At 36.3% G+C, this 13,281-nt stretch overlaps 1 pseudogene across 1 annotated transcript in view; it reads right to left on the bottom strand.

The window, feature by feature from the left end:
• LOC308266088 (tryptophan--tRNA ligase, cytoplasmic-like) overlaps window positions 1-570 on the bottom strand; it is a 1,136-nt pseudogene extending 566 nt beyond the window's left edge. The window contains exon 1 of the transcript in view: window positions 1-570. This exon is cut by the window's left edge and continues 566 nt beyond it. The product of the transcript in view is annotated as a tryptophan--tRNA ligase, cytoplasmic-like (transcript).
• Between the last annotated feature and the right edge of the window lie 12,711 nt (window positions 571-13,281).

Genomic DNA, 13,281 nt, shown 5'->3' with positions numbered 1-13,281 from the left:
CTCATTTCCATGTGTTCAAGGTCAGAGGAGATGAAAGTCTTGTTGATGTCAGGCTGCAGGCAGTGATGTCCTTGGCGTTCTCCACAGTGTGGCTGTAGACCTGGTCCAGGGTCAGGTCTTTCCACAGGTACTTCCCATCATCAGACATCTGCATGGCCAAGAACACGTTGAACACGTCCTTCAGCCAGTTTATGAAAATAAACAAGATGAGATGACCTCCATAAATTGCTTCAGAAGCAGAGGGGCCCCTGAGAGTGTACAGATAGAATGGCTTCTTTTTTTCAAAGGCATCAAGAACTTGACTTATATCTCTGTGTGAGAAGATGCCTCTGCACAGGAGGCTTTGTGGTCTCTGGCTAGGGGCTCTCTATTCAGTTTATTCAGCTCTTTATGAATTTTACTGCTTCCACACTGAACAATTAGCTTGTCATATTCAATGCTTTTCGAACTGCTCATCAATGCTGTCCACGGGTCCACAAAATCCTTGTTGGCTTCTGTGGCATCTGGGCCATTTTTATTCCTAGGCACTGAGCTTCTCAGAGGGCACTCCATCTTGTCATCTTTCTCCATGGCAGCCTTGCAGTTTGTCTTTAATGAGAACAGCATCTTCACTGAAGAATATACTTAATCTTTTGGTGCCTTTCTATCTGTGAACAGCTCCAGTGGAGAGGCACAGGGCTGGCTGTTGGGCACATCCACTATCTTCCAGGATCATGCTGGCTGGGGGGCAAGAACTTGATCAGCAGCCAGGACAAGACTTCAGCCTTGCCAGAACCCACACCTTTATTTTGCTTATTTTTTATTGTTCTCAATATTTTGTTGTGCTCACTAAGCAGAATATAGAGTGTCAGCACAGTAGAGAAAAACATATGCTATCACATTTTACAAATGTACAGTACCACACCTGGCATTATACTAGATTAAAAAAAAAAAAAAGCAGGTCAGGGGTGGTGGTGCATGCTTGTAATCCCAGTACTTGGGAGGCTGAGACAGGAGGATCACAGGTTCGTGGCCAGCCTCAGCTACGTAGTGAGGACCTTCGCAACTTAGTGAGACCCTGTTTTAAAATTAAAATAAAATAGGGCTGTGGGTGTAGCTCAGAGGTAGAATATCCTTGGGTTCAAACCCCAGTACTCCAAAAAAAAAATAAGAAATAAGACTCAACTATATACTATATATAAGAAACTCACTTTCAATAAATTACACAGCTAAGTTAAAAGTAACAGGATATAAAAAGATAGTCTATGCAATCTCTTGTCAAAAGAAAACTGGAGCTGCTATATTATTATCAAAGTAGATTTTGGAATAAAGATACTCTAGAAATAAATAGGGACATTTCATAATGACAAAGTGGTAAATTCATTAAGAGAACTTTAATAAGCTTAAATGGTAATATGATTAATAAAAGGACTACAGACTACATGAAATTAAATCTAATAGAAATAAAAGAACCAGAAAAACCTGCAATTATAATTGGAGATTTTAACAGCCCTTTTTTGTTGATAGAATAAGTAGACAGAACCATCAGTAAGCAAAAGGAGACTAAACAACACATTCAGCCTAATTGACTTAACTGACATTTATAGAATGATTCACTCAATAATGGCGGAATAAATATTCTTTTCAAGTATACAGGAAAACTCACTAAGATAGACTGTATTCTGGACCATAAGTGAAATCTCAATAAAATTTTAAAGACTGAAGTCATACAAAGTGTGTTCTTAATCACAATACCTTTAATTTAGAAACTAGTGACAGAAAGATATCTACTTGGGAAAATCTAAAAAAATTTGAAATTAAAAAACATACTGAAAAGAAAATAGGTTAAAGAAAAAAATTACAAAGAAAACTAGACAGTACTTTGTACTGAATAAAAATAAAAATACCCAGCATATCAAAACATGTGGGATGTAGAGAAAGCAGTGCTTAGGTGAGAACTTAAGGCACTTTTATTTTCTCCTTAAGAACCTAGAAAAGCAAGCACAAAGAAGCAGAGGAAGGAAATGAAGATTAGAGCAGATCTTAATGAAGGAATAAAAAGAGAAACAAAGAAAAATACTTCTAGGTATTTATCCATGAAAAATGAAAAAATAAGTTCACGGGAAGCCTTTTATTCGAGCTCAGAACAGCTTGATTTATAATAGTTAACAACTGGGATGAACCTAAATTTCTATCAGCTTGTAAATGGATTGTGGTACATCCACATATTGGGCTACTACTGAGCAGTAAAAAGGAAGAAACTACTGATATACAACAACATAGCTGTGTCTTAAGAATAGTGAAAAAATAGATGCAAATTTTCATTTTCTATGATAATATTTTATGAAATTCAAGAGAATGCAACACTGGATAGATCAGTGCTTTCTGGAGCCCTGGGAATAAGGTACAGAACTTGTTGTTGCAGTGTAGGAACACATTTTATGGGTGATGAAAATATTGTCTTACTTGACTGTATACTCTTATAACTCATTGAATTATTCACAAAAAATGGTGAATATTACTGTATATAAATTGTACACAAGTCTAGATTGAGCAGAAGGAGCAAACTGAACTATAAATGTGTTTCATAAGATTTAAAAATCACAAAATTTTACATGCTTTATTTTAAAGGAAAAATGCAAACAGAAAAAAAGGATTTTTAAAATGAAAAGAAATAGTCTTCTTTAAATTTCTACATTTGGTGAAAATATTACTAAAATCAATATCTTATGTAAATTTCTAAGAGTTTTTTTTACATATAAACAAGCATTGATGAGGCATGCTGATGCTTTAAAGGTTTTCTCCTTCCTCCCCTTTTCTATACAATTATTCTCATAGATTATGACTTAAAAAATCTTGGAAATGAAAATGAATAGGTTAATCTTATTCTTTCTACTTATTGGCTACACATTCTTATTTAATGGATTACTCTAATTTATAGTTAGATCTTCCTTTATTGAGAAAATTTTCAGATTTCACTCATGTTTTTCCAGAATAAAAGATGCTGTAATGGATCCTCATGGGCATATTTTTTTCTTTCTTTTGTGCTTACTTATATGTAAGATAAATTTCTAGGCATGGTATTGTGACACCATTGTTCATAGAAATCACAAATTTTGATGAATATGGTCAAACCGCACTTCCGTAAACTTACTCATTCACTTTGACAGTACTTGTTTTCTTCTATCCCCATTGATTCTGGGAATCAGCAAACTTATCTTCATCAATCTGAAAGGTAAGAAAATGCCATCTCCTTGTTTTTTGTTAAATTGCGACATTTTGTTGTAGCCAAACAGGATATAGCAGTAAACTTCAGAATAGATGTACTGCTTCTTAGTGTTTCTAACTCCTGCTGAAGGTCTAAATGATTTCTATGTGTACAGCTGTTGAGAGAAATCATCTATTTTTTTAAGAGCCTCTCCTCTTTCCTTTCATGATCATACTGCAGTATGTTTTCTGAGTAGCTCAACCACTGTAGGTCTTACAGAAGTAGAACATATCCGCATATCCACGTGCCTCTTGGAGTTGATGCATTTCGTCTCTTCTTTTAAATGCCTTTGCTCTCCCCAGTGTTCCCTTCCCCCATGGGTATTTAATCATGTATACGACAAAGCAGCATTACATGTGATTCTCCTAGTGATGCCATATGGTTTCCCTGAATGGGGATAGATGGAGGAATTTATTGACTTTGATCATTGCACTATAACAAATACAATTATGGCATGGGAAATTTCCTACTAGAGTTCAAGAGAAAATGGGGAAACCCCCTCCTTTGGATGATTTGTGTGTCTGAATGAATCAGGAGGTCTCCCCCAGATCCCATCCTCTTTCATATGTAATCATGGAGATGATGTGCCCATATGCTTTAGTGGTGAAGGGTTTCTCTACACCCCCATTGCCAATCAAATAATCACTCCTTTAAAACAGAGGGAATGATTTAGCAGTTGAAGTGTTGGCTTTGAAACACTTAGACTTGGTGGCATCTTTCAAAGTTTCATCAGGATTGACTTAGCCCCTCATTCTCGAAATATCACAACCACATGGAACCATAAGTCATTACAGGAGAGCTGCTTTTGTAAGAAACCCCAAATGTGGGGGCCCCATTTTCTCTGAGATTTGAACATGCCTTACTACATACAAACTAAGAATCTAAATTTCAGACCTTAGTTATGCCTGATAGGTTTTAACTTTTAAACAAGTTAAGCTGAATATAAAGTTTAACTTTATTTATATGCATTTTCATACACTCAGAGTATTGTCCATACCTTTTATATAAAGTTCTGTCAGTCTCTATGATACCTAGGTTTCTTTGTTCTAGTTAACTAGCATTCGAATGTTACTTTCCACAATTCTAGTAGAATTAACCTTCTGCTTACTTGCTATTCTTAAAGAAGGGAAAAGAGAAGTCTGGTATGCTTCAAAGCAGGACTCCGGGTTGGAATTCTTTTGTGATGCATGTTCCCAATGGAAGGAATTAGTTGGGTGGCCCTAGGACTTGGCCTGGGCTCTTTGGGGAGGCTCACTCTCAGTATTGTGACCCAGAGCCTCAGCCACATAATAAAGAGTGGGAGAAGTCCCATTCTGAACTCACAGAATGATGCTACGCAACACAGCGTCTGCAGAGCGCCCTTAGAGGTGGAAGAAAGGGGTCCTCTCACTGGTTGCAAGGAAATGCCAATGTGTGGGAACAACCTTGTACGTGACTGCCAATTTTTCTCTGGGGGAGAATCAGCCAAACTTGTTCTCCCAGGTGAAGGATGGGAAGAGACCCAGGGGAATGAAGGCTATCAGGTAGCTGGGTCCCTGAGAAACACAGGCGCCCGCTTAGCGCAGACCTGAACTAAAACCCTTTATAAAACAAAACAAAACAAAACAAAAGCACGGCAGCACGGTCCTTTCTTTCAGGCCTCACTAAATGGCAGCAGTGCTGTGTCTCTTGGCAGCCCTGAAGCATCGGCCCCTGTTGTCACAGGAATCTGGCACCTCACGAAGTTGGGGCCCCTGGGACAATCATTCTCTGCCCTCACACTTGGGGGTGGCCACCGTCCTGGCCTCCTGGGTGCTGGACAGCTTCTCATGTGTTTTTCATCTGGGCCAGCCTGCTTGTGCTCTTGTTGTCTGGGGAGTCTATGGCAAGTCCTCTGCCTTGGGAACAAAGAGGGTTCTGATAAGTGTCTCTTCAGCAGCTGATCTCTATTAAACAAAACATGCTCTTTTTTCTCCCTAACATCCTGCTGCTTGGCAATAGCACTGGGTCCTCCTCATCCAAATACCACTAAGGAATGGGATCCTTGTGAGTTTTCTTTCTAAAACAGCCAGTAGGTCTCAAGAAGGGCTATTTCTTGACATTAATCACCATCCTGTTGAGAGTCCTGGGCAGACCATTTTAATTGACCAGAACCAAATCCAGTTGTTCGATCATGGAAAATGAATGCTATTAGATTGATTTTCCTTTGCACACTTTGCAGAGCTAAAGATTAAACGTACAAGTGCTCTGTGTACTAAAATGTAATGCCAAGGACTTTCTTAATCTTAAAAATGGGATGGAAACTCAGACATAATGATGAAAGTATGTTCTATGCTAACAGAGGGTTCTATGGACCTTTTGTTTTTCCTTTATATGTTTTTCCTTTATATTCTATTTTATGACATTAACAGCACAGGCAGACAAATGGCTAAGGGCTCGGTTAACTGAATTTGTAAACTTAGACAAATTTCAAGCTACTCAGAAGGCTTAGTCTTCATATCTTTAAAATGGGGATAATATTACTTATCTGTTAAGACACTGTGAAGATTTAAATAAACAAACGAGACACAGTGACCACTATGTAATAAAAATGGTTAGTTAGAAAGTCTCCCTAGTACAACATATACAGCAACTTTATAGTGGCTAAATGCACTAGATTAAAATTGAATGCTGAAGATTCAGCTTAGTGGTAGAATATTGGGCCATAGGTTTGACCTCCAGTATTGCAAAATAAAACAAAACAAATTACATAAAACTGAAGATTTAAAAATCATAGAGGGGACTAGATACAGTGACACACACCTGTGATCTCAGTAGTTGGGGCACTGAAACAGGAGGATCACAGGTTCAAGGCCAGCATGTGGGAACGTAGACTCTGCTTAAAAATAAAAAATAAAATAGGACTGGGGGTGTAGCTCAGAGGCAGAACACTCCTGGGTTCAATTCCCTGTAACATACACGCAAACACACACACACACACACACACACACACACACACACACACACACACTGTATCACAGTATAGAGGGAAAATTTATTGTTTTGTGACCTACATTTGGTATACTCTGTCACACTACATTAGACAAACACTTTTTAATCTGTTTCTTCTCCTCTGGCCTGATGTAATGCACCAGGGAGGATGAGGTGAATACATGCGACCATTTTGTTTTTATTTCTTTGAGTCTCTGACTCCTGTGCATCCATCTTTCATACTTATTAAATTGTGTTGGGATGATCCATTTTCCTGTTTGAATTACCCGTGAGGACAAGAGCTTTTTGATGGCAGAGCTTGTGTCTTATTTCTTTGTACCATGGGCTCCATTCATAGTATACAACATGTAGTGCTATGGTACATTCTAAATAAGTGTTTCATTATTGACCAAATGTATTTTTAGGAGCTCACTGGCAGCTTTAGTTATTGTTAATTGCCATAGGAAAAGTGTTTTGAAAATGAAGCATAAAATGTGTTCATGTTGAGAAAATATTATTTTGGAGATAAATATACTTTTAATATTAAATCATTTTAAATTGTTTAAAAATTTTTAAATATTTCAGAATATTGAAAACTCAAAAAGAAAAATAACAGATCCCCAATGTATCTATCACTACATTTATATAAATATATTTTGCTTGAGCTTTCTTTTACTTTATAAAAATACAATGTGAAAGAGAGTCCCCTCCCCTCCCATTTGTTTCTCCTCACCTCCCCTCATCTATGGAGGTAACTACCATCCTGAAATAGTGTATATTTTCTCTATAGTAAAAGTAAAGCACTATCAGAAGTTTTTTTTTAATTAAGGTAGAGACTTAAAAATATATTTTTTAACTTTCTCTTTTTTGGTGACATATTCTTTTCTCTGAATCCAAAGACCAGGTCAACTAGGACAGGGGAAAATGTCACAGCATGTTTTTGGCTAGAGGGCCTGATTGGGGAGGGATACAGAGTTCAAGCATAGTTATCCCATGACTTTTGTTTGCTTAATAAAAAGTGTGATCTGGGAATCTAGACACCTTGCATTTCTTGGTCTGAAAACCACAAGTGGGCTATCTAAGCATGAAACATTTCATTTTTCACAGTCCACATAAGTTCTGGAAGTAGTCAGTAATCTGCATGTTGTGGGTGAATAGAGTTTTTCTACCTGAAAAAAAATATTGATTTTGTTCATTTTCCTATCAATATACTCTTTCCATACCCTTTCCACCATTATAGAAAGAGTATGGAAATTCCTCAGAAAACAAAAAGTAGAATGACCATAGGATCTAGCATCCTATTTCTGGGTTTATAGCCACAGGAATTATTGTGCACTTTTTTTTTTATTAAAATGTATTGTATTTTGTCAAATGCTTTTAGTATCTATTGAGATGCTTATGTGTTTTGTTGTTCTTTAGCCTGTTAAAATGGTGTATTTCACTGACTGCTTATCAGTTAGACTCTGAACTAACCTTATATTCCTCAAATGAATCCTACTTAGTCACGGAATATAATCAATTTTAAATGTTTCCTAATTCAGTTGGCTAATATTTTATTGAAAAATTTTATAACCATATGTATTATATTTATGAAAGATACAGGTATATAATTTTCCTTTCTTAATCTTTGCTTTTGATATCAGGTTAATATTGGTCTTATAAAATGATTTGAGATATATTTCCTTCTTTTCTACTTCTTGCAAGAGTTTGTGAAGGATTAGGACTAATTCATTTGTATTAAATATTTGGTAGAACTCGTCAGTGAAGCCATTTACTTCTGAGCTTTTATTTGTGTGTGTGTGTGTGTGTGTGTGTGTGTGTGTTGTGTGTGTGTGCGTGTGTGTTTGGTACTGGGGATGGAACCCATGGGCATTATACCTCAGAGATACACCCGTAGCCCTATTTTTATTCTTTACTTTAAAACAGGGTCTCACTGAGTTGTAAAGGCCTCACTAAGTAGCTGAGGCTGTCCGCTGATTGCAATCCTCTGGTCTCAGCCTCACAAATGCTGGGATTACCAGTGTGCACCACCATGTCCAGGTGGTTTTATTTTTATTTTTTTAAAGAATCACTAATCTTCGCTGGGCGTGGTGGCACACGCTTGTAATCCCCGCACTTAGGAGGCGGAGACAGGAGGATCATGCAGGTTCGAAGCCAGCCGTGCTGGTTTAAGAGACCCTGTTTCAGGAAAAAAAAAAAAAAAAAAAAAAAAAATATATATATATATATACACACACACACACACACACACACACACACACACACACACATATATATATATATATGTATATATATATATATATATATATATGTCTGGGAGTGTAGCCCGAAGGTATAAGGGTTTTCAGGAACCCCAGTATCACCAAAAAGAATCACTAATCTAACTTCTTAGGAAGTTGTCCATTTTATCTAAGTTATTTAATTTGGTAGCACATTTTTATTCATAGTATTTATTTCTCTAAATTTGAAAATAATGTCCCCTTTGCCATTCCTGATTCAGGAATTTAAATCTTTCCTGTTTTTTTCTTAATCAGTCTATTTAAGATTTTTTCAAACTTCTTATCTTTACAAATAACAAATGTTTCATTTTATTATCTCATTTTTAAATTCTCAATTTTATTTATTTTCATTTTATCATTTTTTATTCACTGCCTTTGCTTGCTTTGAGCTTATTTACCCTCCCCTCTCTGGTTTCTTAATATGAGAGTTAAGAAGTTTAAGTTATTGATTTGAGAGTTTTCCTTTTAAAAAAGTTTATACTTTTATTTGTATATGCATCAGAGTGGGATTCAAAGTGATACAGACACACATCCTATAAAACACACATAGCTCTAGCTTTCCCTTTAGGCATATCATTCATTTATCCCATACATTTTGACATGCGGTTTTCATTCACTTCAAAGTATTTTGTAATTTTCTGTGTGATTTCTTCTTTGCCTCATTGGTTAATGTGGAGTATATTAACTTCCACATATTTGCAAAATTTTTCAATTTTTTAATTTTTTCGTTACTGATTTCTAGTCTATTTCCACTGTGATCAGAGATAATATTTTGTATGATTTTAGTCCTTTTATATTTATTAACACTTGCTTTACGGCTAAATTTATGATCTTAGAGAATGTTTACTCTGCAGTCGAGGAAAGTGTATATTTTACTGTTATTGGTTTAAAAATTTTACTAAATGTTAATATTAATATTAAATTCTGTAGTTGGTCTATTGTGTTGTTGAAGCCTTCTGTTTTCTTGCTGGTATTCTGTCTAGTTGTTGAATTATCTGTTTCTTCCTTCAGTTTGGAGAGTTTTGGCTCCATATAATCTGGGGCTCTGTTAGAAGCATGTCTGTAATTGTATGGGTTCAGATTAGGAATGCATCAAATTATGCAAGATAAAATTACATACGGGCCCATATAATTCTAAATCTGGAACCCACCTTAGAACTTATGTAATCTTTTTATACATGAGAAAAACCAAGATACACAAAAGTAAATGACTTTCCAAAGTGTTGAAGCTATTTATTGCTAGAGACAGAATTAGAATTAAGATCTCCTAATTCATATCAGGTACACATCTGTACAGGGGACCAGTAGCAACCAGGAACTGTTTCTTGAATGATATGTATATATTTCCTTGACACTAATCCTATAAAGTGATTTTTTTTTTTAGTTTAAAGAGATAAAAATTTTCCTGGCTTTTCTAAGATGGAAAATTTTACATGATAAGTATTACAATTCTTAAGTCAAAATTACATGGGAAAAATTATTGCTAAGTATAGCAATGAATTTTATTCCTCTGGGGAAAAATATATATATTTGGTACTAGGGTTTGAATTCAGGGGCACTCTATTTCTGAGCTACATCCCCAGTTACATTAAAATTTTTTTTTTGTTTTGAAACAGGGTCTTGCTAGGTTGCTGAGGCTATACTCAAACCTGTGATTCTCCTTGTCTCAGCCTACTAGTACTGGGATTGCAGGCATGTGCCAACACACCCAACTAGAAAATATAAATTTTTAAATCATCAAATGAAAGTAAAACTCAGACTGAATTGCATTAATTAGCTTTTGCAATCCAGCCATATTATATAGTATGTGTTTTAGCTATTTTTTCCCATTGTTCAAATGTATTGATCTGAGTTAATGGCTCCTTTTTTCTGGTTGCTTGTTTATTTTCAACAAATTTTAAGATGTAAGATCTTTGGAATATGGACTAGCAAAAACAAACTAATTCAGGCTTAGGGATGGACTTTTATATTGGGTGAAAAAGACAAAAGTAAAAAAAGATAGATGTAGTTAGCACAAACTTAGCAATTTAGAGAAGGATAATACTGCCTCTGTGAGCAAAGGGCCTCCTTCCAAGAGATGTGTGAACAGAACCTTGCAGTCACAATCTGGCTTTAGTTGCCCTGAAAGTATACAAGTTCCCCATCTGGGGAAGTCATCAGGCGAAATTTTGAGCAAATCTTGGAAAACCCTGAGCATAACCAAGTTGGGCCAGCAGGCTGGACTGTGTTACAGATTAAGTACTAGTGTCCAGAAGGAACAGGTATAAGAGAGAATTGCTCTTTATTATTTTAATTTACCATTTCCATTAACCTTGTAAGGTCACATCCAGCTCTCAGGAGTAGGTCTCTGGAGTGAACTGAATGTCTTCTGCTAGTCTAGGCTGCAGGGCGTAGAGTGGTGAGCAGTAACTTATTCAGCAAGTAGTGAAGAAAAGCCAAGTACAGATAAAAGTCTGGGCTGGCCCACCCAGGCACAGCAGTGACTGGAAGGTTCTCATGGGAGCCCGTATCTGCAGCACAGTGCTTCCCTCTTAGCTAATTGCTTTCTGGTTTGGTACAGTTGTCATCCTGGGTTCTCCATCACCATCCTTCTTAGAAGTCCCTTCAATTGTACCCTGTTCCCTATACCCTGTGCTTTTGGAAGTTTGGGCTTTAATCTACCTTTTGTATTCTTTTATACAGTCAGTAATTATTTCAATTAACTGGTATATCTGTCACCTTTGATGATCTTTATTTTTTCCTGGGTCTTCATCTTTCCATTTGGGACTATTCTTCTTTTCCCTGAGGAACATTCTTCACAGTTTCTTTGGTACAGGTCTGATAGTGGTGAACTCTTGGATTTCTTGTTATTTTTTAGCTATCTTATTTTTACCTGTATTCTAAATTAATAATCAATAGGGATTACAAATTTAGGTGAAAATTTGTTAACATTCATGTAACTTTCTTTCAAAGTTAATTGCTTAGACATGTCCGGGTTCATCATGAGTGGTTCCTGTGCACCTTTCAGCCATTCACATTCAGCCAACTGGATTCACTGAAACTGGCAATGTCCACATCTTCTTACATTCCTCCCCTCCATCTCCTTTATTCACTGGATTGCCCAGTTCCATAGAGATCGGCATCATGACCTTCCGGGCTTTCTGGCTCTTCCCTTTCTCTTGCCTTTTGACCTCACAGTTTGTTCTCCTCTATAGTCACCATACTTTAGCCCTTCAGAACAATGGTTTTCTTGGCTTAGCTTTTGGCTCTCTCTTTGACTGTTACATCCAACAACCCTGGATACATTTCTCTCAAACTTGAATTGAATCTTGGTAGTTCTGACTTCCAAACAGTTTCTATGGGTACAACTATAATAATAATATTAACAATGATGATAATAATTTATTTGGTGGTTTGGTTAAAAAAATTAATATTTTGGTAATGACACATTGGATAGAAAAAGGGATAAAGAAGATCTTGGTTGGGAGAGATAGGGGAAGCTCCCTCACAATTTGTCCAGGAGTAGTTAAAATGCTACTCAAAGGAAACCAAACCAAAGTCCCAACACATACATATAAAACCTTATTTAAATAGACACAAACTTTATCTAAACTCTTTAAGCATTTTTTCATATTTGGGGGTTTGATGAAATGTTTTATAATTTTGAGGTTTCACTAAAGAGCCGTAAAAAATATTCTCAGTCAGGTGTATTTAGACCTGAGAAATATATTGAATCTTTAAAACTAAAAGGTAAATTGGTAAAAGCAAAGAAGTATCATCAAATGATTTTCACATTATTACAAAAAAATAAAATGTAGTTGCCAGACATGGAGGCACATGCCTATAATCCCAGCACCTGGGAGGCAGACACAGGATGATTGCATGTTCGAGGTCAGCTTCAGTAACTCAGCAAGATGCTCCGCAACTTAGCAAAAACCCGTTTCAAAATAAAAAAGGGGCTTAAGGCCATAGCTTGAAGGTAGAATCCCAAATATAAGAGAGAGAGAGAGAGAGAGAGAGAGAGAGAGAGAGAGAGAGAGAGAGAGAGAGAGAGAAAATATGACTTAAAACATAACATGGTTCAGAGTTGTGTTATCATTGCATTGCCAGAGTAGATCTTTTCAAGTGATAGGATCTTTTCAATAAAAGAATGTTCCTTCCCAAGAAAACTATACTATGAACCCAAAGGAATTCTGTCTTTGAGCTACACTCCCAGCCCTTTTTATTTTATTTTATTTTTTGGTTGGAAACAGAGTCTTTTTAGATTGCTGGAGTAAGCTACTGAGGCTGGTCTTAAACCTGCAATCTTCCTGTTTCAGTCTCCTAAGTACTGAGATTACAGGTGTGTACCACCATGCCTGGCTAAGAAAATGGCTTTTATTACAGGTGGTGATAAACAGTGGCAACTCAATTTGTTCCTCAGATTTTCTGTGTACTTGCAGAAGTTACTTTTTTGGCCTGGATCTCATTTTCCACAGCTATAAAACGGAGAGACTAATTGTTGCAAAGTGTTTTGAGAACCTAAAATGAAAGACAGCTATCAAAATACAAAACAAACAGAAGTTATTTTACCTATTTGTGTAAGTCTGATTTGGAGATTTGTAATTTCCCCAGTTTAATAAAGGAAACAACATCTGCATATTTCATCCTGTTGGATGAATTCTGAGAAGGAACATAGAAGTCATCTCTGAATTTTTTTTTCTTTTGGTATGAGTATACCCAGACTTAAGTGTTTTTGCACTGTTGTTTTTGTGGTTTCTTTTCTTTTACGTCAACTGCATTCGTGTGAAGGCCTTTCTCCAAGATTAAACATTTGCCTCATTGGCG

Source organism: Muscardinus avellanarius (genome assembly GCF_963383645.1).
Source record: "Muscardinus avellanarius genome assembly, chromosome: 8".
Lineage (NCBI taxonomy): Eukaryota > Metazoa > Chordata > Mammalia > Rodentia > Gliridae > Muscardinus > Muscardinus avellanarius.
Note: the sequence above shows the minus strand (reverse complement) of the source record. Positions and strands in the feature narration are given on the sequence as shown.